Source organism: Crinia signifera, chromosome 19, assembly GCF_055691185.1.
Source record: "Crinia signifera chromosome 19, ASM5569118v1, whole genome shotgun sequence".
NCBI classification, from domain to species: Eukaryota; Metazoa; Chordata; class Amphibia; order Anura; family Myobatrachidae; genus Crinia; species Crinia signifera.
In genome coordinates, this window is record NC_139226.1 from 106,104,576 (window position 1) to 106,128,186 (window position 23,611).

Here is a 23,611-nt window from a genome sequence, read left to right on the forward strand (position 1 = left end):
TTTCAAACATTTAAATAATATAAGTGGTCAGGAAAAGGTTAAACATTCAAGAATAAATAAATACACAGACATAATAGAACAAGTACTGCACTTTCTAAGCTCACATTCTCCCACCTCATGATAAGGCTCCTGTCTCTTCTTCCTGGCAGCTACTCTCTGGTCTATTGCTACAGAGCCGGCCCTAGCCTAAATGATGCCCTAGGCAAGATTTTGGCTGGTGCCCCCTAGCACCACCACTAGTTCCACCTCTGACCCTGCTCCCCTTTCCCAGCACCATCAACCCTCATCATAGCAGTCATCATTTTGGTGCTCCTACCCGCAATATTTTAAATAGAAACAGTGCACACATTCGGTGCGCAGCCCAAACAGGGGTGTGTTCTTGCTGGAAAGGGGCATAGCCACCCAATAGTACCCCCAATTCAAATTATGCCACACAGTAGTACCACTTTACCTTAAATACCTTACTCCTCACATTATTCACATTATACCCTTAGAAAAAAATCCTGAGAAAATATTGTATTTTAAGCACCTACATGGCCACACTGCAACCCAGCACAAAGCAGTGTGTGCTGGGCAGAGGAGAAGAGCTGCAGCTGCTGCTGTCACTTAAGGGGAGGGGGCCCGGGGGCCCCACTGGCCCCTTCCATCAGACTTTGGCCTGGGTAATTTGTACCCCCTACCCCTTTCTCTTGGCACCCCTGATAATACCACACAGTAATGCCCCTTACACATGACACACATTATTAATGTCCTTATAACCATAATGCCCCTTACACATTATGCCAACCTTTATTAATAACCTTCATACACATAATAACACACATAGGAGGTTATTCTGATCGGTGCGGCCAAACGTGCGTACGTACGCTGTTAACGTACGCTAGCCGTACGCGGCCGTTGGGGTTAAGTCCACCCACAAATCAGCCGCTTACGTATGGGCAAAAACAACGTAGAAGGGGAGTGGCGTACAAATGAGCGTACGGCAACGTACGCGGCCGGCCCAGCCCTTACACTCCGACAACTGGCGTACAACTGAGCGTACGGCAACGTACGCGGACGTCTTTCGTCCGTCTTCCCACCGACTTCTTGCGGAGATCTGAGCGTACGCCAGCTTGCACGGACGGGTCCCTATTGTTTTCAATGGAAAACACAGGTTATGTCGCCGCTCGTGAGAGTGAGCGTACGTCCGTGTACGCTGCCATACCCTTCACATATATGGACCTGCAAATCTTGCCTTTCAACTACAAATCTGACAATTGATTAATTAATCTATTTGTTATTCAATTATTGTTTTCTATTAACTCAATTGTCTACCTTAATAAAGACCTAATAAAACTACATTAGAACCCTCATTACATGTATATTTGTTATGTTCTAATGTGGCATTTTAATCACTATCTATGTGTCCCCATATTGCTGTTACTTTTACATCAAGTGATGTTGGTGTTTCTGTATATGTACTAAATTATGTCCATAATTACTTTGTCCACAATGTGTAACATGTATACCTACCCTGATGTTATGTGTGATGTTTTAATCTAACAACATTAAACATGCATGCATTTTCACTATGTGTTATTTTACTCAAAAACACACACATTCACACATCAATCATTACCCCTCACCTCAAATTACAAGTATAACGAACAGTACCCATCTGTATGTACCTACCCTTACAAGCCCTCTAACATATTTATTAGTAAAAACACAGGCAATTTCGAACTGTACATAAACGTTTATTTTGGGCACAAATAATAAGGGGGGGGGATAAAAAAAAATTAAATCCTGGCCTCCAACAGTCCAAATAGTATCTGGAGGTACAGGAGGGTCAGTAGTATCTCCCTCATGAGGGCTGCCACCTCCTCCTGCTGCTGTTCAGTGTCTGTAGTGAAGGGATAAAAAAAAAAATTAATATATAACATACACAAATGTTTGTTGTATTTGTACATACTAAAAAGTTCAGAGTTATGTGTGAAGGCCACATACATTTTTAAACTACATTGAAGATGGGTCTGCTGTAAACACAGTACTAAAAAATAATATGTTAACACACACATACTGTACATAGTAAATAACATTAATTCAATTACTCCTTCATGGATGAATGTATGCTGTATCCCAATTGGTACTTTGGTTTTGGGGGACTGTCCTCTAACCTCACAATTAGGCTGTGCTATTTAAGGGTTATGACATTGTTTTGGCTTAAGCACTCCTTACTATTTTAAATTTAGGACATTGCTGTACAAATTATAGGCCTACACCTATGTTTGTAAAGCATGCATCCGCATGGCCTCACACACTATTAACAAAACAATCTCTACATTTATGTTGCACCAGTGCCAGATTAAGCCTTTGGGGGGCCCGGGGTACTTTAGACCGGGGGGCCCCCTTGCACTTGTCATTACTGTCCGCACACTGCATGGGAGAATATTATACTGTCAAAACACAGAGTAAACTTAGTTAATGGTTAACTGCAGGGGATATATATATATATATATATATATATACACACACACACACACACACACACACACACACACCACATGAAAAGCCTGTGTTTGTCCCTCTGCCCCTTACTCTGGAGGAGACCTCACAGTCCTAGTGCTGCCTCTGATTACAAACCCTCCCATGACTAAGCTGCTGCTGCTGTTCTCCATGGACCTGAGAAGCATGTAATGAGCTCCACCAATCAGAGCTCAGCACAAACTTCTCAGCCTCTGTCCTCTGGTGCAAAGTGTCAGGGGACTTAGTCAAGTCCCAGAAATGCACTGCACACTTGTGCAATCAGTGTGCCTTGGCTCCCGATGTTCAGCACCATAAATCATTGTCACATTGGCAGATAGGTGAAGCTGCAGCACTACCCCACCCATGGACAAAACCTTTAGCTCCAAAAAATAAATAAAAAAATAATCAATTATTTATTTACAAAATACATGCCAACCACAGGGGGCCCCTAACTAGAGGGGGGCCCAGGGGCACTGACCCCTTGTGCCTCCATTATAATCCGGCCCTGTGTTGCACATCATGCTGGGAACTGGAGTTACCCAACACCTGGAGCCACATAACTATCACACCACTAATGTCGGATATCTCATTGGATGTACTGTTATGTCAATTATTCAAGGGGTGAGGCATGGCCACACTCAAAAAACCCACCAAGGGGACCCTTGTTCCTGGAGAAGGACAGGACACACCTCATGGTCGCCCTGCAGTGATATGTTGCAACTAATGTTGATGTTGGATACACATATGTGGTTGTTGTGATTGTTGATGTGTAGAAATGTGTAGGTCAACATTATACACATTATTTACTTACGGCTACTTGAGCCATCCTGGTCGCCGCTGGTTGGCTGTGCGGTGGTTGGGGGGGTCAGGAGCAAGGGGGCTGGTCCTGGAGTTTGGGTTGAGGAAGTGGGTGTGAGTGGGTATTGGAGAGGTTTGGGGGTGGGTGGTGGAGAGGTGTAGGGGGGTTCGAAATGGGGTGGGGAGGGGGGTGGGGGTGGGGGAGGGGGTTGGGGAGGGGGTGGGGGTTGGGGAGGGGGTGGATTAAGGGGATGGGGAAATTGTATGGGCCCAAGCTTGAGCCATTGTCTCGGCCTCCTCTTCCTCCTCCTCTTCCTCCTTCTCCTCTTCCTCCTCCTCTTCCTCCTTCTCCTCTTCCTCCTCCTCTTCTTCCTCCTCCTCCTCCTCCTCTTCCTCCTTCTCCTCTTCCTCCTCCTCTTCTTCCTCCTCCTCCTCTTCCTCCTCCTCTTCCTCCTTCTCCTCTTCCTCCTCCTCTTCTTCCTCCTTCTCCTCTTCCTCCTCCTCTTCTTCCTCCTCCTCCTCTTCCTCCTCCAGGGCTGCCTGCTCCTGGGCTGCCTGGTCCCGGGCTGCCTGCTCCCGGGCTTCCATGCGTGCCCTTGCCCGTGCTGAAATGTTCATGTTGATGACATCGAAATCGAAGATTGGGTTGCATAAAAAAGGGGGAAAGAAAAATTCACATTAGTCATGCTCATAACCTTCCAAATTATCATTGCTGTTATATTTCAGACATTTATCATGCAAACTAATTGATATGCTACACCCAAAAACTGAGCAACTACTTAAACCCCCCCTATACACCCCCTATACACCCCCCATACACCCCCTATACACCCCATATACACCCCCTATACACCCCATATACACCCCATATACACCCCCTATACACCCCATATACACCCCATATACACCCCATATACACCCCCATATACCCCCATATACCCCCCATATACACCCATATACACCCCCATATACACCCATATACCCCCCATATACACCCATATACACCCCCATATACACCCATATACCCCCCATATACACCCATATACACCCCCATATACACCCCCATACTCAGGAACATAGTTATAAAAAGTACACAAAACATTGCTAAAAAACGCTGACATACTAGTAATCAAAACTTACATCGGGCAATATGGCGGCGAAGGGTGCTCAGCAAAACTGGCTGCCGCCGGCGCAGGTCTGACCAGCGCCGCTCAACCTGCCCCAGGCTTCTGCGGACGCCGGTCGTGGAGAAGATCAGGCGGCGGGCAGCAGTATACGCCCGCCGCTTGTCCGCATTGCTAACATATGGGCCCCTGGGCCCCAGGTGACGGTCCATAACGTCGACCAGGGCCAAAAGCTCAGAGGTGGAAAAGGGCCTAGCTCGAGGACAAGTCATAGTGGCAATGGCGCAGTTATTAATTGCAGGTACATATATCACTTTTGGTGCTTGCTGATTGGTCGAAAAAATTGTTTGTTTGGTATTAACTTTATTAATCCCTCTTACATTAACAAACTGGATGCGAATAGAAACTTACGCGGACCGTTCCGATATACACACACCACAACCAACAGCATGCATTCAATGTAGAGATGAACTGTATATACAGTGTGCGGAAAATAATACACGCAACCATCAACTTATAACCACGCTGCTTAAAGGGGGCACGATACACCGATTTCCATGGAAAGGAGTACTGTATTTACAGTGTGCGGAAAATAATACACGCAACCCTCTACTTATAACTACGCTGCTTAAAGGGCCACAATGCGACATGTTGCTGTATGACAATTTCATACACATTACATATGTAAGGAAAGCATTGTAACGTGATGTTTTGAAATGTGACTCACAAAGCATACACGAACTCCAACAGATACCAGCTGACAACACTCATCATTGGAATGACAGGTGCACACATTTCACGATGTAGCCCACAATGCTCCACAACCTGTGTATGTGCATATACAGGTGATTGATCAGGTGCGTTGAGACCTGCGTAATGTAAGCGGGAATTATCGGCGGGAAATATCGGCGTAAATTTGCATCTACATTGCGTGGAAAAATATACGCCCCCTTGTTCATGGCGGGAGATTAACATATAAATATTCAGTCAGATGCAGCCCACAATTGCTGCAAACATGTCTGACTCAGACGATTCCGCAGCTGAGGACGCTCTGCAGAGAGCTACAGCACAATCCCTGCTTGATGCACTGAACAAGAGGGAACAGGAGCGGAGAAGGAGGGCCCAAGAGAGGAGTAGCCTGCAAGATCAAGCGGGCCCCTCAGTAACAGGCCCTGTTGAACCTCCACCAGCTCCACAAGGGCCAAGCAACCAGCCAGAACAAGAGGTTGCATCTTTCCAAACAGGTGTGACCCAGCAGGTGCATGGTGAGAGAACTGGGGCCACCAGAAAACGTGCTGCAACATCTAGGGTGAGGACTGAGCAGGATACCACCACCAGAAAGAGAAACCCTGCATTTGTAGAGGCCGAAATGCGAATTCTAGTGCCCAGGGCACGCGAATGGATTGAATTGGCAACCAGGAAGCCTAGTGCCAGTGCAAGGAGAAACCTTTGAGAGAAGATCACAGAGGAAGTGAACAAGGTGGCACCAGTGGTCAGAAATTGGGACGCGGTGAAGAAAAGGTTAGTGTGTTTGTCAGGGCAATTTTTCAGCAGTCTCCAGCAGGAACTGAGGCCCTTATTCTAGTTCACTCTTTCTGCCCAAATATTTCTTAGATGGACAAAACCATGTGCACTGCAGGTGAGGCAGGTGTTACTTGTGCAGAGATAATCAGATTTGGGTGGGGTTTTACACCTGCCTCACCTGCAGTGCACATGGTTTTGTCCATCAAAGAAATATTTGGGCAGAAAGAGTGAACTAGAATAAGGGCCTCAGTTCCTGCTGGAGACTGCTGAAAAATTGCCCTGGTCTTTGTCCCCCTGATGTCATATGTGTGTACATATGTTACATGTATGTTTTGAGACTAATAGAAAGGTGTGTTTGTAGATAGTGCTACACTTCAATGTCCCATGTGAACACAACCATGTCTAATAACCCACATTGATATATGAAACATGCACCATTGGTGTGATGTGAGGTTATGGGCACAGTTCTGCTCATGTGAAGTATGTGATGGGACAAGAGAAAGTGTGTTTTTGAAAGAGTTGTTGTAACATGTTCCATATGATGCTACTGAAACAAGAATGACCAAACTGTGCACATGTAGCTGGTGAGAAACTACACATCCCAGTATGCCATTCCATAGTTAAATTACTCCATAATAACCACATTGTCAAGCTATGGTGGAATGTGTAGTTTCACACCACAGATTGCACACCTCCACAGATTGCACCTCCACAGATTGTGTACCTCCACAGATTGCACACCCTGCCAGCACTGACCTATGCAGTGCACCAAGCTGGTTGCCTCAGATGGTTTCTCTGCGGGCAGGATGTGGGTCACGTGGATGTTGCTGTGCAGGGTTTATCATACTATTACAGAAGTATTTGCTTTCCAATATATGCATTGGGTCCTTGTATGGCTCGCCCCTTACAGTGTAACCTTCGTAGTGCGCCCACCATGGCTGCCTCATCTGGTGCACTTGTGAATGGGATGAAAAATACATGGACCTGAGTATACATTGAAATCATCCATTTTGGGTAATTTCTTTTAGGGGTATGCTATTTCACCCTGGGTAATCCTACGCAGAGCGCCTAAAATGGCTGCCGCACTTGGTACCTTGTCAGGGTGGAGTACACAACCCATGGAAGTTATTAGCCAAAATGCTGCACCACTCCTGCATTATGCTTACTGTGTGCTCAGGGGTTTCTTTTGTCTGTGACATGTCTGTTACTGTACCACCAACATCCTCTGTATTATGTGCATTGTTTTTTAATGTCTGTAAGCGCCTTGAGTCCTGCTGGATAAAGTGCGCTATATAAATTATACTTACTTACTTACTTACTTACACCAGGTGGAGGTGCCTAAATTGGCCATGGATGATGTCATTTCTGCATAGTGATGTATGTATGTGCATTTAGTGGCCTAATGAATGAGATGAGACACTGAAATGCCTCCTAATTTAGACATGAATGTGTGTGTGGGACACATATGGCAAAAAAACATAAGAGCACCCACACTAGGAAATGTCACGTAGCTAGGGGTACCACATAGTCCCTTTAATTCTGGACACATATTAATTACACAGGTTCTGTGGCTGGCTGACTTCAAGACTCCACTTCACCTAATTTTAAACTGCCACAGAACCTGTGTAATTAACATGTGTCCGGAATTTAAGGGACTAGGTGGTAACCCTACACGTAGCACAGTGGTGCACATATCTCATGGTGATATTTGTATTTTTAAACTTGTAGGTGGACTGACTTCAAAAGTACACTGAAGAGAAAGATGACTGACCGGTACAACCACAGCATGTCCACCGGGAGAGGTCCTATGCCTGACCATTTGGAGTATACCCCCCTGGAGCAGGACTCCTTGGACGTGATTGATGTGGGGGAGATCAGGGGGATCTCCAATATGGACAGTGAGCTCCCGGCGGAGGTCTTTGATGCTGCTTTTGATGGTAAGTCACAGTAATGCATTGTATTTAGAAAGATATTTTTTATTGCGTATGTGATGGTGACATTGTTTTCAATTCTTATCCTAGCAGAAGCAGAAACCCAGGATGTACCGGCAGCATCTTCCTCTGCAGAGCCACAGGTGAAGCAAGTGGTCCAGCCTCCGCCAAGACGTCGCCCCCAGCCCCAGCCACAGGAGACATGGGATGAGAGCCTGTTGGTGACGCTGGAGAGGATCGAGCAGCAAGGGGTGGATGCTGCGATCGGTCAGCAGCAGGTGGCGGATTTTCTGGCGGAGTGGAAGGCCACAAACAGGCTGCAGGTTGAGGGCTTGAACCGCATTAATGAAACTCTGGCGGCTGGCATAGTAAGCATTGGCCAACACCTCAGCCGCCAGAATGAACTTCTTGCGGAGCAGCTGTCCACCGCCAGGTCCCTAAGGGACAATCCCCCATCTGCTGCCCCACCCCAAGCTGCTCCCCAACCTTCCACGTCTGCTGACCCTCCTGTGTCGACTAGGGGAAGACGCCGAAAGCCAGCTGAGCCAAAGGCCCCTGTCCCCAAGGCCCCATCTAAAAGGGGCAAAAAAGGGCCCAAATGAGACCTGGTTCACTTCCTCTGTGGTTGGAGCCCAAAGGTTTAAATTGCACTGGACATCCGCTTCCTGAGTTGGCCATCGATCCATTTGCGTGCCATGGGCATGAAAGTTCGTATTTTGACCTCTACAAATGCAGGATATTTTTTTTGGGTGGTGTGTATCTTGCTTAGTATTCACCCTGGTTGTTGCAGTACGTATTCTGGTGTCCCCATTTCTTTCACCATTGCATTTGCAGGGTAACACATGTTTGGAGATATGCAACCTCTTGTTCTGGCAGTTTTTTTATTTTTGTGTCTATTTTATTTGTTTATTTGATTTCTTACATTAAAGTGTGAAATAAGCTGTGATGCTGAACAGCAAATAAATTTCTTTTCCCAATTAAATCAAAATTGTGGTCTGTGTAATTTCTTGTGTGAAACAAATACTAGATTTATGTGTACTTACTGACCAGGGTATTTTTGAACATTTGATGAAGTGTGGTAGAAGTTTCCCATGTGTAACCCTCTCCATGGCCATTACCATGTTCCTATCCAACTTTTCCCAGCGAATTAGTTTGTGTCAGCACATGTGCAGAGCAACTTCATAGGTGAGAAAGCAGTTTGTGTGCAGGTGAGGTAGCTCCTACAGTAGTAGGTAAAAGCAGGTCCAGAACAATATAAGCAGGTCTTAAAAAGATTCTTACCTTAAATTAAACAAACGTTTAAATGTGGAGAAGTATAGAAAGAGAAGCTTCCAATGTGTTTGCGTGCTGTGTGTGTGGCTTGCAGGTAGTGAAATCATGCTTTGGACTTAATAGACTGCAGCATTGCTTATTACATTCAGGTGTATGTGTTTGAGTAGTAATCAGCGTTAATTAGCAATCCCAGGCGCACGCTGGCATGCGGTATCTGTAGGGGTGGTCTGAGCTGGCGGTTGCCGGGCGCCTGTCTGGTGTCCGAAATGAACGGTGCTTTAGGCGATCGTGCGGTAGTAGCACCGCTCATTTTTGGTGCACACCCCCGTGTACGCCCATATTTACGCCCATTTTCCCTCATTATTTCGGCCGCTCCCATCAACACGCCCCTATGCCGCCCCCATTACCCGTACACTCGCGTACAGGTTTTTTCGCACGTTGAGACCCGGCCGTAAGCGTTGTGGAGTGTTCGCGCCGGCGCATTAGCGTATCTGCACATGCGCAGATCATGAAAACCACCGGGACGTACGCGTACGGCCCGGCTGCTCCAACCAGAATAAGGCCCATAATGCCCCTTACACATATGTTGCACATTATTAATGCCCTTATTATACACATGACACACATAATGCCGGTTATACATATGTCGCACATTATTAATGCATTTATACATGACACACATAATGCCCCTTACACATATGCTGAACACTATTGCACAACCAACCCACCCACAGACAGCACTCGCACAGCCGGTAACACTGTGACCTCTGCCTCTGCTTGGATACAGATGTTTTCTCATACATCTTGCCTCGATAGGCCATGCAGCTATTGGCCAGTTCTGTTAACGTTTGGTGCATTTTTTGCTGAAAATTCCTCTTATTTGCATTGTTATGTGACCAGCACACACATGGAGCTTCCGATAATTCAAATGATATGCAGCATGCCTATATTCTGTGTGCGACTGTGGCTGTACCTGCATAAAGAATGCTATGTTACAGTGATTTCCATGATTACACTATTTCATATGCAGATACAGCCTCACTCACACACAGAATATAGGCATGCTGCATATCATTTTAATCAGCAGAAGCTGCTGATGCCCCTAGGCATTCCAAATGCCCTAGGCAATTGCCTAGTTTGCCTATGCCTAAGGCCGGCACTGTATTGCTATGTTTGAGGGCCCAGATACACACACACACACACACACACACCAAACTTGGTAGAAGAAGCTGATCCCACAGGGCATGTGCAGCAGCTCTGCTTTGTCCCTTACACTAACTTGGTGGCAGCACTATTGATTACCAGTTGTCATAATTTAAGGCACTTGCCAAGAGGACGAGGGTTTCTGTGCAGTGTTTGCCTATGAACCTCAGGACCCTATCTAGCTCTTTGCTGGATCCAGCTCCTGATGAAGGCGTGTGAACATGCTGAAACGCGTTGAGCTACAGTATCCCTGCTCCAGCATTCAATTAGAGTGCATTCCATCTCACACCTTCTTCAGCCAAAATCCTTGGAATTCTAAATCAGACTTCATCCGGACCAGTTTTCACCACTAACATCTTGGATCCACAGTTGAGATTTTCTCTGCAGCCACAAAAATCAGGTATTGCCATACCATAAGGACTGCATCATTCCACCATTGCGTGATGTTTGGGAATCCACCACTGGGAAATCACCGGGACTTTGTTTACTTCTTCTTTTCAAACCAGGATATCCATATTATATGGTAAATATATGCCAATTGGTGTTGATTTGGACACAAAATTAATCCTCCATAATATTGAATGCTAGCTGGAAAATCTATATTTCATCAGTAATTACTGACTTTCCACAATTTTTTTTCTTTATTTTAAGAGAATTCTCATATAAAATTTATTATGTGTGATATTTTTATCTATATTTTTAACAGTACAAATCTGCCGGCACTCAAATTACCAACTTTGCAGCTAGCCCCGGTGCCAGAAGGTAGAAGTCCATATATCAATCCAAGAAAGAACAGCACTCAAGAGGCAATAAGAAGTGAAGCAAAAGTGGTGTATTAAATCATAATGACAAGCTTTCGGGGTATCAGCCCCTTCATCAGGTCAAACACCTACAGCAACTATAACACAGTGCAGGACATACCTTTATACTGCCCCAGTCTCCCGCCAATCACGCCACGCTGTGCATGCCGCTACCCCCGCCGGCCGGAAGCAGGAAGAAGACACACTTTCGGACAGAAGCTAGAACTGGTTGCTACGCAACCGTCTTGCGAGCTGTTGCGGGAGGCGCAACTTTCATACTCTCCGCTGATCTGGTACATAGGCCAGTGCATCGGGGCGGAAGGGGATAAGGGGATATAATATATATATATATATATATATATATACCAGTTGCGGTGGCACACGGGTCGTAATCAACAGAGAACTGAGGCAAAGATATAGCAATATCCATGCCTCAGTTCTCCGTTGATTACGACCCATGTGCCACCGCAACTGGAATATTTGTGGAGCTCCGATAATCGGACCTCACCTGGCTGGCACCGGTTACCTTTGAAGGTGATTATACGGCTATGCTGCCCATTCTGGGGAATTATCTGGGAGAGAGTGTCGATACCTTGGAAGTGTGTATATATTTACATACACACAAATACAGGGGGCCCAGCACTCACCATAATAAACTAACTCTCCTTAACATACAAATAATCAATTCAATAAATAATAGGTTTTAGTTCATGAATTGATCAATGCATTTAAGCTTGCAGCCCATCGCGTAATGCATTGATCAATTCATAAACTAAAACCCCATTATTTATTGAATTGATTATTTGTATGTTAAGGTGACTTCGTTTATTATGATAAATGCTGGGCCCCCTGTATTTGTATTTACTAGAGTGTGTGGTCACAGGCCACTGCACCCCAACCTGGGAAGTGTGGGTGCTGTTTGCACCCCATTCTTAGGAATGGAGAGTGCGGTGGTACATCTGTATCTATCTATCTATCTATCTATATATATATATATATATATATATATATATATATATATATACATATATATATAGCTTGCCAAGGACGGTGGCACTCGGGATAAATAAAAACACGAAGACCAGTCTGGTGTAGTCAACGTTTCAATAGGAAACACCTATTTTCATCAGGACATAAAACATACAATAAAACACTCACCCTTTTATGTGCTCACCGCCCTTCACCACCCAGCGTGTGCGACGTGCGGGCGTCCTCCCGCTATGGCGCTCACACATGACGTCACCCCGTGTACCGTCACCAATACAATGAACATCAACAAATGTAGCAGCTGTCAAAAATAACAACAATTGTAAAGATACAAACACAAAGTATCCAACATTACACTATACAGAAGACCAGAATGAAATGCATAAAAAAGTACAAATATTCATAAAAAGCAATTAAGACCAAGAGTCTCATTAAACCCTTTTGGGCTCAAACTGTCTAGGGTAAAGATCCATTTTGCCTCCCTTTGGAGGAGCAATTTAGATCTATTACCACCCCTGTTTAACGGTGGAATATGATCTATGATTTTATGTTTTAAAGCTGTAGGTGAATGCCCCATAGTGGCATAATGGCGTGCTACGGGCTGTTCGCTAGTGCCTTTAAGTACTGCCGCCCTGATTGCCTGTCTATGTTGCGCCATTCTGACCTTAAATTGACAGTCAGTCTTTCCTACATAAAACTTGTCACATGGGCAAACCAAAACATAGATAACAAACTGAGTAGAACATGTCAACCGATAATTGATTTTAAAAGATTGATTTTTAAAGGGATGTTTAATGGTGTCACCCACCCACATGTACCCACATGTGGTACAACCTGTACACTTGACACATCCTAATCTGGGGGTACCCAGGAAGGTTTTAGCTGTTTCTTTTTCAAAATTGGTCACATCGCTGTGTACCAGGTAATCCTTCAAATTGCGGCCTCTGGAATAACTGGTAACCAACCTCTTGTTTGCTAAACCCGGCAAATCCTTGTCAGAGGTGACAATAGGCCAGTATGATTTAATGGCCGACCTCGCCACATCACTAGCTGTGTTGTAACGATTTGGCCAGAAGATGCGATTATTACTTTGTTTCTTGGATTTGCTTTTAAGGGTTTTATGGCGAGGTATTGACAATACCTTTTCTTTAGTAGCAAGTAGGGATCTATAATCATAGCCTCTCTCCACAAATTTTGACATCATTTTATCTAATTGTACCACAAGGTCAATATCATCGTTACAGATCCGCCTCACCCGCAGCATCTGTGAGTAAGGCAACCCCCTGATGACTGCAGGCGGATGGAAACTGGACGGTGATAGGAGCATATTTCTATCAGTGGTTTTAACAAATAGCGATGTTTTAAGTGCTCCTTGTGTAAGAGAAATGCGGACGTCAAGAAAATCTATCTGTGTGTCAGAGATGGTACAAGTCACTGGCGTAACTACCGTCCCGCAGCCCCCGCCGTGGCGGGGAGGCGCTGAGGGTATGTGGGCGCCGGGGGGCTGCGGGACGACAGTCACTGTCTGCCTGCCTGTCTGTGTGTGTGCACCGTCCGGGTCCCAGCTCTCCCGGCTATTGCCGCAGCGCTGCTCTCTCACTGATACAAAAAGTGACACTTGGAAAATGGCTGCCCCCATACCGCAGACAGTTTTTCGTCTGCTGTATGGGGGCAGCCATTTTCCAAGTGTCACTTTCGTTAGCAGCAGTAGCCGGGAGAGCCGGGACCCGGCGCGGACGGATGCGGCCCAAGGTAAAACACACACGCACACAAACACACACATACATACACACACGCTCTCTCCCCTCAATCCCCTTCCCTCCCTCTCCCCCCCCCCCGCGCGCCACGGCTCCACGCTGCTTGTTTTTTTTGTTTTGTTTTTTTTTTTAGGGGGGGGGGCGCCCCCCTGCATTTTCGGCAGGGGGGCGCACAATTATTAGTTACGCCACTGGTACAAGTCAAGATACTACTTCATTACTGTTAGCCCTGGATAATTTAACTGATATACCATCAGGATGTCTATTATGCAGCATCGATGTTAATGCATTATACACGAGCATTCCACACGCTCAAGGCATTTCTGCAACTCGTATGCTTATCTCCAATAGTCCACAGTACCAAGGGCCTGACGTCAGATTTTTCTGTGATTTGTTAGAGATGGTATTGACTAAAAATTATTTTTTTTATGATGGGAAGTTTTATTTACAGGTCTCTGGGTGTGCGATGGGGTCTTCAGTGGCCCCATCGTACGCTAATGCCTTCATGATGGCAGTTGAGCATGAAATTTTCTTTTTTGATCCCACCATCTTTGAAAATATCGTCTATTATGCTCGATATATCGACGATATGATCTTGTTATGGAGGGGATCGGCTGATGCCCTCTCTGCAATCATAGAACGTCAAAATTTAAGTAATAGTCCTATCAAATTGACTTGTACCATCTCTGACACACAGATAGATTTTCTTGACGTCCGCATTTCTCTTACACAAGGAGCACTTAAAACATCGCTATTTGTTAAAACCACTGATAGAAATATGCTCCTATCACCGTCCAGTTTCCATCCGCCTGCAGTCATCAGGGGTTGCCTTACTCACAGATGCTGCGGGTGAGGCGGATCTGTAACGATGATATTGACCTTGTGGTACAATTAGATAAAATGATGTCAAAATTTGTGGAGAGAGGCTATGATTATAGATCCCTACTTGCTACTAAAGAAAAGGTATTGTCAATACCTCGCCATAAAACCCTTAAAAGCAAATCCAAGAAACAAAGTAATAATCGCATCTTCTGGCCAAATCGTTACAACACAGCTAGTGATGTGGCGAGGTCGGCCATTAAATCATACTGGCCTATTGTCACCTCTGACAAGGATTTGCCGGGTTTAGCAAACAAGAGGTTGGTTACCAGTTATTCCAGAGGCCGCAATTTGAAGGATTACCTGGTACACAGCGATGTGACCAATTTTGAAAAAGAAACAGCTAAAACCTTCCTGGGTACCCCCAGATTAGGATGTGTCAAGTGTACAGGTTGTACCACATGTGGGTACATGTGGGTGGGTGACACCATTAAACATCCCTTTAAAAATCAATCTTTTAAAATCAATTATCGGTTGACATGTTCTACTCAGTTTGTTATCTATGTTTTGGTTTGCCCATGTGACAAGTTTTATGTAGGAAAGACTGACTGTCAATTTAAGGTCAGAATGGCGCAACATAGACAGGCAATCAGGGCGGCAGTACTTAAAGGCACTAGCGAACAGCCCGTAGCACGCCATTATGCCACTATGGGGCATTCACCTACAGCTTTAAAACATAAAATCATAGATCATATTCCACCGTTAAACAGGGGTGGTAATAGATCTAAATTGCTCCTCCAAAGGGAGGCAAAATGGATCTTTACCCTAGACAGTTTGAGCCCAAAAGGGTTAAATGAGACTCTTGGTCTTAATTGCTTTTTATGAATATTTGTACTTTTTTATGCATTTCATTCTGGTCTTCTGTATAGTGTAATGTTGGATACTTTGTGTTTGTATCTTTACAATTGTTGTTATTTTTGACAGCTGCTACATTTGTTGATGTTCATTGTATTGGTGACGGTACACGGGGTGACGTCATGTGTGAGCGCCATAGCGGGAGGACGCCCGCACGTCGCACACGCTGGGTGGTGAAGGGCGGTGAGCACATAAAAGGGTGAGTGTTTTATTGTATGTTTTATGTCCTGATGAAAATAGGTGTTTCCTATTGAAACGTTGACTACACCAGACTGGTCTTCGTGTTTTTATTTATCCCGAGTGCCACCGTCCTTGGCAAGCTACATTGAGGTTCCTTTACCCCTAATTCGACGGACGGCAACGGGAGCAGTATTGAATTTTGGAGAGTGCCGGTATCCACGCTATATTGGATTTACAAATCACCCACACAGGTGTATTTCATCTATACAAGGCACCCTGGACTTTTGTCTATTTTTATTGTTCAGCAATCTTCATCGCCACAAGCAACGTGGTTAAGGTAACAGATTTTACCTATATTTTACATCGGCATTTTGTATGCACCAAGTGACTGTCAGTATCTCTCCGTTATAAAGTATATTCCGGATTGAGATTAATTATGGATACACCTTTTGAAAGAGTTGTCCTGGAAACAGGTAGTGTCCACTCTTACTCTGAATCAGAGGCCGACAATATTATTTGTAAAGACAAAGTATTTTCTTCTGCTGTCAACATTTCTGCGATTGATCTCTTTCATGAATTGATGCGATTAAAACGCCGTGAGGTAGACTTTTATTATCATGCTGCTACCCTCTCAGAATATTTTACTGAAAAAAATGATCCCCAGGGGGTTTAGGGTGAGCAACATACCGACAATTGGTCGACACAGCGTACCCTTCTGTAAGAAGTGGTGCGCTATCCTTAATAAGTGTTCTCTGGACTTATTACTCCTCGTGATAGAAGAGTCCACGAGAGAATTAAATGTCACTAAGGATAAAATTGCTACATTTGAAACCCAACATAAACAGACCCTGGTTGATGATAATTCTGAGAAATGGATGGACAAAATCCAAGCACAAGTTGAGAACTATAAGCGGGACATTCTCAAATATAAAAAGGAGAAATTCCTTAAAGTAAAAACCGACTATGAGACACACAATGTCTATAGTTGGCTCACTGGCAATCCACAAAACAGCGGGCGCTTTAAGAACAGACGCCGCTTCAGACGCGCTCAATATACAGATTCGTCTAATGAAACAGGTAACTCTGCAAGTGATACTGATCAACGTAATAAACGATCACAGAGAAACCGTTTCATCCCTTTAGCGGTGAAAACCCGCGCACAGCGGGCAGGAATAGAAGATGTAACCGCAGAGGGGGTCAGTGGAAACGCCTTAAAGGGAAAGAAACCGCCGACACAGAAAAAGTAGTATTCAACCTGTCGTCTACTCCCCTGTCGACCGTGGAGTATCAAGTCCTGGAAAAAGGGTTGAGCTTTGTACCAACCACACGTCATGATCCCTTTGTATGGAAGACAGAGACATTTAAGCTAAATAGACAATTGAAGCTACAAGAGTTCTTTGGCTCCAAAACCTCTTTGCAAACTGACGAGACATTACCATCGGAATTGTTTAAATTGGCACCAAAGTCGTCCTTTGATCCATCTTCTACAAATGCGTCTATCAAATCTTTTGTTAGACTTATGGACTCTTCAATCGACAATGTGGACCAAGTTAAAAGAACTGTACATCGTAACCTAAATAAAACACAATTTGACGCATTAACTGCTCTGAGTGCTAGACGTGATATAGTAATACGCGCTGCCGATAAAGGCGGCGCGATTGTTATTCAAAATTTAAATGATTATAAAAATGAAATCCAGCGTCAGCTGGTCGACACGTCTACTTACCAACTATTAGCAGCAGATCCAACCAATGCATTCAAATGTGAATTAGATGGGTACATTAATGCAGCAGTTGATAGTGGCATCATTAATAATAAGATTAAGAAGTTACTGACTTGTGATTTCCCTAAGAAGCCATTATTGTACACATTGCCGAAGATACACAAACGTTTGGACAATCCCCCTGGCAGACCAATAATCTCTGCCAGGGGGTCTATTTTTCAAACGGTATCTGCATATTTGGATGTCTATTTGCAACCTGTAGTACAAAGTTCCAAGTACACTTTAAAAGATACTACTTCATTACTGTTAGCCCTGGATAATTTAACTGATATACCATCAGGATGTCTATTATGCAGCATCGATGTTAATGCATTATACACGAGCATTCCACACGCTCAAGGCATTTCTGCAACTCGTATGCTTATCTCCAATAGTCCACAGTACCAAGGGCCTGACGTCAGATTTTTCTGTGATTTGTTAGAGATGGTATTGACTAAAAATTATTTTTTTTTTATGATGGGAAGTTTTATTTACAGGTCTCTGGGTGTGCGATGGGGTCTTCAGTGGCCCCATCGTACGCTAATGCCTTCATGATGGCAGTTGAGCATGAAATTTTCTTTTTTGATCCCGCCATCTTTGAAAATATCGTCTATTATGCTCGATATATCGACGATATGATCTTGTTATGGAGGGGATCGGCTGATGCCCTCTCTGCAATCATAGAACGTCAAAATTTAAGTAATAGTCCCATCAAATTGACTTGTACCATCTCTGACACACAGATAGATTTTCTTGACGTCCGCATTTCTCTTACACAAGGAGCACTTAAAACATCGCTATTTGTTAAAACCACTGATAGAAATATGCTCCTATCACCGTCCAGTTTCCATCCGCCTGCAGTCATCAGGGGGTTGCCTTACTCACAGATGCTGCGGGTGAGGCGGATCTGTAACGATGATATTGACCTTGTGGTACAATTAGATAAAATGATGTCAAAATTTGTGGAGAGAGGCTATGATTATAGATCCCTACTTGCTACTAAAGAAAAGGTATTGTCAATACCTCGCCATAAAACCCTTAAAAGCAAATCCAAGAAACAAAGTAATAATCGCATCTTCTGGCCAAATCGTTACAACACAGCTAGTGATGTGGCGAGGTCGGCCATTAAATCATACTGGCCTATTGTCACCTCTGACAAGGATTTGCCGGGTTTAGCAAACAAGAGGTTGGTTACCAGTTATTCCAGAGGCCGCAATTTGAAGGATTACCTGGTACACAGCGATGTGACCAATTTTGAAAAAGAAACAGCTAAAACCTTCCTGGGTACCCCCAGATTAGGATGTGTCAAGTGTACAGGTTGTACCACATGTGGGTACATGTGGGTGGGTGACACCATTAAACATCCCTTTAAAAATCAATCTTTTAAAATCAATTATCGGTTGACATGTTCTACTCAGTTTGTTATCTATGTTTTGGTTTGCCCATGTGACAAGTTTTATGTAGGAAAGACTGACTGTCAATTTAAGGTCAGAATGGCGCAACATAGACAGGCAATCAGGGCGGCAGTACTTAAAGGCACTAGCGAACAGCCCGTAGCACGCCATTATGCCACTATGGGGCATTCACCTACAGCTTTAAAACATAAAATCATAGATCATATTCCACCGTTAAACAGGGGTGGTAATAGATCTAAATTGCTCCTCCAAAGGGAGGCAAAATGGATCTTTACCCTAGACAGTTTGAGCCCAAAAGGGTTAAATGAGACTCTTGGTCTTAATTGCTTTTTATGAATATTTGTACTTTTTTATGCATTTCATTCTGGTCTTCTGTATAGTGTAATGTTGGATACTTTGTGTTTGTATCTTTACAATTGTTGTTATTTTTGACAGCTGCTACATTTGTTGATGTTCATTGTATTGGTGACGGTACACGGGGTGACGTCATGTGTGAGCGCCATAGCGGGAGGACGCCCGCACGTCGCACACGCTGGGTGGTGAAGGGCGGTGAGCACATAAAAGGGTGAGTGTTTTATTGTATGTTTTATGTCCTGATGAAAATAGGTGTTTCCTATTGAAACGTTGACTACACCAGACTGGTCTTCGTGTTTTTATTTATCCCGAGTGCCACCGTCCTTGGCAAGCTACATTGAGGTTCCTTTACCCCTAATTCGACGGACGGCAACGGGAGCAGTATTGAATTTTGGAGAGTGCCGGTATCCACGCTATATTATATATATATATATATATATATATATATTACAGTATGTACACACATCCTTAGAGACACCCAGGCTAAGGTCCAGAACAGGTAATTCCAGATTTATTGCACTGCCAATCACTTGCCTCAGGTTATCTGTAGATAAACAGTGGTTATTGTATTATAAAACAATGATTACATATGTATATGACTAGCAGGTAATGGTGGTTTATTTCTCCATGACACCTACGTGTGTGTATTATCGTTGGATCAAACACCCGGTTGCAGCTTAGTCTATCTCCCCTCAGGCTCCTATGAGTGAATGGTAAACACGTATCCTGGCACACACAGCGTGGAAAGCACAGGTGCAGCAGGTGTAGCAGGGCACTCACTGATGAATCAGATGTGCACCAGGATATCTCATGGAGAGACAGATGTATCAAGCTTCAAAGAGTGATAACATGGAGAGTGATAAACAGCCGACCAATCATCTCCTACCTGCCATGTTACAGGCTGGGTGTAAAAAATGACAGGTAGTAGCTATGTGGCTGGTTGTTTATCATTCTCCACTTTATCACATTTTGAAGCTTGATACATCTGGCCCTTAGATGATATAATGGGCGGGATATATCAAGTCTTGGGGCAGATGTATTAAGCCTGGTGAAGAGATACAGGAGGTCATTCTGGTTGACACGCAAATCTGCAAAACTCGCAGCTTTTAGTGTCCATTAAATGCCGCGCGCACCGCGAATGTTCCTGCACGCATGTGAATGGATGTTTTGCATAAACATCCATTTGCAGCTTGCATACAGGGAGGAAATCATTCAATGGTCGCCCACCATCAAATTACTACAGTGCATGCAGATCTAAGAGACTCTATGGTGTCTTAAGCTGGTTTCACATTGCAAAAACCTGCTTTCAACCAGTTTTTGTAAACGTGTCTTAAAACGGGTCAAAAGCCAGTTAAACCCCTTTCATATTGCATGTTGTAAAGGTATATTGTAGCTTCAATACCGTTTTTGTACCTTCAGATTCAACCCGTTTCACCCATAGAAAGCCATACAATGTCATTTTAAATGTTCAAGTGTGGTTATCATTTGTAGCAAATACCGTTTCTGAGCTGTTCAGACTGCAGGGAAAACGGCTCAGAAACGTGTAGGATCCTACTTTTAACACGTTTCAAAATACCGGTATTTTGTAACTGGTAAATTGATTGTGGAGCTTTTATATTGCAGCTGCTACCGTTTTAAAGCAGTTAAAAATCGGCAAAATACCATGTCAAAACTGCAATGTGAAAGGGGCTTATGATCTGCGGGCTCCCTGTACAGGAAGAGGGCGGGCAGCTGACATCAGTGACATCAGCTGCCCCCCCGGCAAATAACCAATGGAACGCCCATGAAATGCTGGGCGTTCCCATGGATGCGATGATGGCCCGACGCTCCACGCCCTTAGCCCGCAGTGCTGTGTGCGAGTGGCCGGCGAATAAGCGATTGTCCTTGGCCCGCTCGCACCAAATGGCTGCACATGCACATAAATCTTTATGCGCATATGCAGTTGCAAAACATCGCTCACCGCTGCGATTTCGCAACTTTGTGTGATAACCGGAATTACCTCCAAAGTGGAAATAAAGTAGAAGCTATCATGCACCAGCCAATTACCTATGTTTGAAAAATGACAGTTAGAAGTTGATTGGCCGGTGCGTTATCATCTTCCTCTTTATCTCCACTTCACCAGGCGTAATTTATCAGTCCCTATGAATGCAATACATTCCCACAACTTACTGCGTACATAGAGGCATTTATTACTGCAATATGCATGAAAATCTAATATTAGGGTATGGGTTGGCACTTGGGTTACTTTTTGACACTTTAAAATGTCAAATCCATTGTGCTGGTTGACATAAATATTATGTATTATTCAAAAGTGTTAGTTAAGCGCTCTCCTTTGTTGTATAAAGTATGCGAAAATGAGTGACCAGATGCTAATGGTATGAAATCAGAATGTTTTTATTGTCTCATAAAAGGTGCATACAGATGTACATATGAAAATAACGTAAATGGTGAAAGTAGGTAGGAAACCTAGGATGAGCCCCGTGGGGGGAATTAGGGTGCCAGCAGGCCCCTTTTTACCATACGCCTGACAGGCTTATGTCTAATGCAGGTTTGGGTGGTGTGGATGCTGCCAGGTATAAGCCCTTTCAGGTGTAAGGGGTCAGCAGAACCCTTTAACCATAAGCCAGAGGGCTTATGTCTTATACCGGCAGATAAGAGTGTTGGAGGGGGAAGGGGTATGCCTGGGGGGCGGGTGGGTATTTTGCGGCAGTCCAGAAAAACACTGGGGGCTGGTGGCAAAGTCAATGGATGGCTGGGTGGGCTGTGCTGGGTGGCGGCGTCCCGCTCCCAGAGTTCTTAACCAGTCAGTCCTTTTGCAGAGTGTTTCGCAGCGGTGCTGTACTGGATTACCGGGCTGCCTGTGCCAGTCCGAGGTGAGGGATGCTCACCCAGCTGGCTGAGATGTTGAAGCCGCTCCGCTGGAGGTGAATGCGGCTTGCACGAGTGATGCGACCCGGACGCTACTTCCGGGTTAGCGCAATGACGTCACCGGGGGACTGTGCGCTCGACTCCGGCTGGGAGGAGACTTTGTGCTTGTCGGAGATGCTGTAAGAGGTTCTTGCAGTGTGTTGCTTACGTGTCCAACGCGTTTCAGCCACTGGGGCCTTTGTCAAGGATGGTGCAGATCAGGGTGCAGCTTGATTTATGCTGAAGGGGCGTGTCTGTAAACGTAATCCTGGGATTTGATTGGTCTGGGTTGTTGGTCTCTGATAGGGTGTTAGGCGGTGTCAATCAAAAATGAGATGCGTTCTGTGTATGTGGGACGAGGGGCTGTTAACCCTGTGAGGGCTGGATGTCAGTACTTATGTGGTGGATGGTGCAGGTAGTTGGCAGGTGATATCTTAGTTTCTTAATGTTGGAGATGAGGCAGTGGGAGACGTGACAGTTTACTGTGTGTTAGTGGGTGGTTGCAGGATGGATATTTGAAAATCACAGTGTCTGTCTACATTTTACATTTTTAAACTCTTTTAAACTTTTAAACAATGGGGTGAGGACTATAGGGTTTAGCCCAAGTGGCTATTATGGAAATCGATGTTGAGTCCTTTGGGGTTAAGTGTTTTGATTGTGTAAATCCAGAAAAGCTCTTGTTTGTTGAGAGTGTCTATATGATTACCCCCTCTCCAATTTTTGAGGGGGGTCTCTATTCCCATAAAGAATAGATCCTTGGGGTCGCTGTTGTGCCGGTTCTTATAATGTAGGGATACGCTGTGATTTTCATATCCTATGCGGATGTTCCTAATGTGTTCGTATATGCGCTGTTTGAGTGTGCTTGTGGTCCTTCCTATGTATTCTAGACCACAGGGGCATCTAAGAAGATATATCACCCCTGTGTGTTCACATGATGTCTGTTGTGTAATTTTGAAAGTTTTGCCTGTTGTTGTGGATGTCCAAGCCTGGATTTTCTTAGTGGATTTATTGGTCATGTTCTTGCAGCCTGTGCATCTTCCACAGTAGTGGAAGCCTGTAGTGTGGTCGATGGTTGTCTGGGTCAAGGTTTTAGGTTTTATGTGGTTGTGTACCAGTCTTTGTCTGATGTCAGGGGCTTTGCGGTAGGTGATTTTTGGTTTGTCAGGTATTGAAGGTGTGAGGTCAGGGTCCTGTTGTAAGATGTGCCAGTGTCTCCTTAGTATGTTGTGGAATTGTTGTGCTGATTTGTTGTAGGTGGGTATGAATGTGACCTCATTGTTCTCTATTTGATTGGGTTTGGGTCTGGTTTGTAGTGTGGTGGATCTATCTAGTGCTGTGACTTCATTAAGTGCAGTTTC